The sequence below is a fragment of the Myotis davidii genome, unplaced genomic scaffold (assembly GCF_000327345.1).
Source record: "Myotis davidii unplaced genomic scaffold, ASM32734v1 scaffold269, whole genome shotgun sequence".
Lineage (NCBI taxonomy): Eukaryota > Metazoa > Chordata > Mammalia > Chiroptera > Vespertilionidae > Myotis > Myotis davidii.
In genome coordinates, this window is record NW_006383008.1 from 745,283 (window position 1) to 750,033 (window position 4,751).

Genomic DNA, 4,751 nt, shown 5'->3' on the forward strand with positions numbered 1-4,751 from the left:
AAAAGAAAGAATAGATGTTTGCCTTTAGGAAATACATTTCACGTGCATAAAGAATTAATCCAGACACAAAAATGTTATTTATTAATCAGAGGGAAAAATAAGATGCAGAAGGAATTTGGAGAAAAAGAAATACTGGCACAAGCAGTTGTTTCAATAAAAAAACAAAACAACAAAAAAACACACACAAAAACACCTTTGCCACATGACATGATATGGTGCTAGATTTATTATTCCATTTATCCATTTATCCTTAAAACAAGCGAACCATAGACATTTACCTTAGAAATCTAAAGTTGCTTTTTTCTGTACAGTACAGTTCTACAGAACCATGGATTGATGGTTTCATAAGGTATCAGTCACACTTCCATAGCATCTGCTGATATAAATATAAAAGCTTCATTTTAAAGGATAAATAAAGCCACACTATTATCTAAACAGGGTAAAATTTAACATCCTTGTGGTTTGTGGAAATTTTTGATGTGCCTGCTGGCTTTTCAATAAAAATCAATTATGCCTTAAATGCGAGCGGTAGTCAACATACTACAGACTATAAATTCAATTTCATACTCAGAAATATGGATTAGCTGAACTTGATGCCCTTCCATTGATTTCAGAAAGCAAAAGCTGATAAGGTAAATAATAGTAAGAGGCTTTCTGACACTCCACATCAAGTTCCGGATTTCCATATTATTTCTGTAAGAACTTTGCAGTCACCACAATATCCTCCTTGTGAAATATGTATGATGGATAGATATTATATGGATTGCTGATTCATCTCTCCATACAGAATAGATATTTTGCTTTCATAAGTCAGGAAGAAACTGCAGAGGAAAAAGAATATGCTTATTTCCCTCGGCTCAGTGCAAGGTATATGTCAACTGATTTTGGATAAATCTAGTGAGTAATTAGAGAACATACCAATTAAGTGCTGAGATTCCACCTATAAATAAAAATTGAATGAACCAGGAACAAATGTATATTCTTCAATTCTTCAACGTCTTATACACACACACATACACACACACACACACACACACACGTTGAGAGAGAGAATGAGATAGAGAGGAAAGCATTCTAAAAACTAAGAAAGATCCAGTCCTTCTGTTCACTCAAAAGAATGCCTTAAATTGGCAAGAATCTCATGGACTGGAGGCAAGAAGAAATGATTTGATACTAAGAAATCCAGGAAATAATGATCATACGGAAAGAATTTAGAATAGTTCTCAGCATAATAGGAAATCCAATCACATCTGCAACAATTTCCTTCTTTCCTCCTTTAATATGCAGAACATTTAGGTTTATAGAAATGCTCAGGTCCACTTTGAGACTTCTGTGGCTCAGCCATTTCCTTTGGCAGTAAACCTGTTGTACTCAGCTTAAATCCCAAAGAGTTCTGAGAGAGGTTCAGTCCACATGGCCTGGTCTCACCTTTCATCAAGATGAGTTCCTGCTTTCCCCACACAAACAAGGACCGCTATGTCACACAGTCAGCATGCTATCAGAGAAGCCATGGCTCCTATTAGTTCAAAGGGACACGATCCTTAAGAGAAGAGTTTCCTGCAGCTTCCCCCGAAGCCAGCATTTTCAAGAGTTCATATAATCACTTTGGTGAGCATCCAGGGCCTAACTGTTCCTCCAAGGCAATTACTTATACTTGAATTTCTCAAGTTAGAGGTTAATTTATTTTAAAACAAACTTATATGTCATTTATTTTACTGAAGTACAAGTAGTTTTATTAAAAGATGCTAAACATAAAAATAACCTATATAAAATGCTATGAATATTAAATGGAACACACCCTAAAGAAAAGCATTTCCAACAGTAAGCAATTATTCATATATTCATCTATATGGTATCTGTTACTCATCATTATCAATTTCTTGAGAAAGCATAGAGAAAAATGGCAACATGGTTATTGTGGGCTCCTTTCATAAATAACAAATTGTTTGTATAAGAAAAACATAAAATCATGAAAGAACTGGTACGGTCTCATTTCTGACTTTTTCAGTTATTTATTGTCTGTGAAAAAAAAGTCAGCAAGCATTTCTTTTTTGCAACTCCTAGAAATCTATGTATGTGTGTGTGTGTTTATTTATAAATATAAATTTTTTTCATAACAGGGAATATGGGGGCAAACATTTTTTCAGCAATGTCTTTTCACATGCTATTTAAATTTAGGTAAATAATACTAGAAATTTCATTTTCCTTATACCAAGATATACTCATAAACCTGTAGTACATAAGTTTTTGAAAAAATATTTACTATGTGATTTATAAAATTTTAAGTTTCAGGGTATGAAATAACACTATCTTTAAAACTTATATAAAACAAAAATGCCACAACCAACAATTTTCATCATATGTTGTAACGTGACTGTAGCATATGAGGAAAAAGGCATCACATTGTTTATGAAAAAACAATTCTTGTAGATACACTTGGAAAACTGCAAACATTCATAAACAGTTACTCTTTGGGGATAGAGAAAAACTGCCATTAAACAGGTGTTCGAATTTAAATGACATCTCATTAGTGACTCCTTTTTGCAGCTCTGAGACAAATAAAACCTTCATTTAAAAGCATTAGTGCTATTCCTAAGGGTTTCTGGTATCATAATGTTCTGTTTTATGAAGATATTTAGCTTCTTCTAGCATTCTTGCTTATTTATACAAAATAAACCAATTGCATTTCCAAGTTTAGCTGAGTGTGAAGTCAGGGGGTGAATAAGGCCTTTGCCATGCTGTAAATACCCTTGCTCCTCCCTCACTTCAGCGAATCTGGGAGATTGGAACACAGCCTGAAAAACAAAGGTATTTTTGAGAATCATTTCCAAATAGAGAGTCCTTGTATCTTTTGCCTTCTGTTAAAGAACAGTCATATAAAAAAACACAGATTTTCTTGATGTGAAAGTCATGAACTATTTTTCCAAGTCCATTTTCCATGTAAAATGTGAGTCTATCTTAATAATTCAAGAATTACACCAGAGTGGGTAGCTATTGAAAATCTATCTGCTAATTGGGAAGTTTTTTCACACTGTCATTTTACACTAGTGTTACAATGACAATCTCAATTTCTCAAATATGAACCCAAAGACTAGCACATAGAAAGCCCCAATAATCAAGCCAGGATTATAGGAATTCATTCATTTCATTGCCTTGAAAAGCTACCCAATCCCTTATTTAGTTCAGCTGACTGGGATCCATGGAATTCCACAGTTCTATATGGTATTAGGGAAAGCCTCTGCTAAGACAAACAGCAAGGAGACATATACTTCCAGTAGTTGCTTCCCTACAAAAATACTAATTATTATTGAGTATTGGGTATGGGAAATGCAGTGATATGTTTTGGAAAAGTAAAGACAATTAGATCAGATCTGGCCCAGAAGGATCTTAAAATTGAATAGGGGCAAAGACAGTGGAAAAAGAAGGGATAAGATAATCTGCAAGCATGTATAATATGATTAAGACCAGTGAACAGGTTAGAAAACGCAAGGGGTGAAGTTCATGGAAGAAAAGATGACATTGGGCTGGGAGAATCAGAAGAGGAGATAGCATTTGAAATGGATTTTACTGGGTGAGGATGATTTCATGGAAAGTGGGTGGATTTATGGAAATATAGGCTCTGTTCAAGGACTTCGCAGGAGATAGAGAAGTCCCTGGGTGCCAGGCTCATGAGCATACCCTGAATTTGTTAGGGACATGGAGTCTGAAACCTTTGGGAAAGACAAAGACACGTGTAGGAAAATTATTTCAAAGGAAGAAGAAAATAAAGGTGACAGGACTCCTAGGAAGGCTAATTTTGGCATGGAGGCAAGAAGTCTGAAGCCTGATACAGGAGATTAATAGTGTGAGAGACAATGAGGAAGAAGTCACTGACATTGCAAAGCTAGATTCTAGTGAATGTGGCAAATGATTGAAGAACAAAGAGTTAATAAGGACTCTGAAGACCCTTGACTAGGAGGCTTAAGGTAGAAGGAGGTGGTAGTTGGGGGAAGATGGGAGGAGAGGTTTTGGATATACTGAGTATGAGACATTAGCAGAGAATCTGAGTAGATTGTGCAATGTGACAATGCTGATAAGTTTCCCAAATGAAAAGGTAAATTTTCAATAACTTTCTATGCCAGGATCTTAGACTGCAAAAAAATTATGTCACAGCTTACACAGAGGAGCTGAGATTTAGAGATTTATGATTTAGAGAAAATCTGAGCTTCATGTGACTATTATTAATCCAATTCTTAATGATAAAAGTGAAGCTGGAGACAGAATTCCCTGGGCTAGATTTGCAAGCAAATATCTGCATAGAAATGAAACCACAAGAATCAATAGTATCCAGAGGGAAAAGGTATAAAAGTGGGCAAAAGTATAAAGTTGAAAAAAAGGGAAAAGGTAGAATCATGGAGACATAGACAGGAGCCAAGTCAGAAAACCTGAATTCAATTTTACAATGGATTAGGATGTATTTAGTTACTGTTTATACATTTGGTGAATAAAAATAACAATAAGAAATAATGATATTACTTATGTAACATTGCTTATTGAAATAATTGCTAAATATATTACGGTTGATTTGACAAGGTTATAACACTGTGATCATTTCAAATTATCATCCAATTCTCATTTAATCATGCAGCTTAAGCAAACTACAGAGCCTTAAAAAAAAGTGGAAGAACAGAAACCAAAGGCAGTTCAAACACAGTAAGTGACATTTATTCTGAAAGAACAAGTTACAGGCCGCATGAAAAAAAAAATGTTCC

General features: G+C 34.7%; 1 pseudogene; it reads left to right on the forward strand.

Annotated features, from left to right (window-relative positions):
- The first annotated feature begins 3,696 nt into the window (after positions 1–3,696).
- LOC102771514 overlaps positions 3,697–4,751 on the forward strand; it is a 13,156-nt pseudogene continuing 12,101 nt past the window's right edge.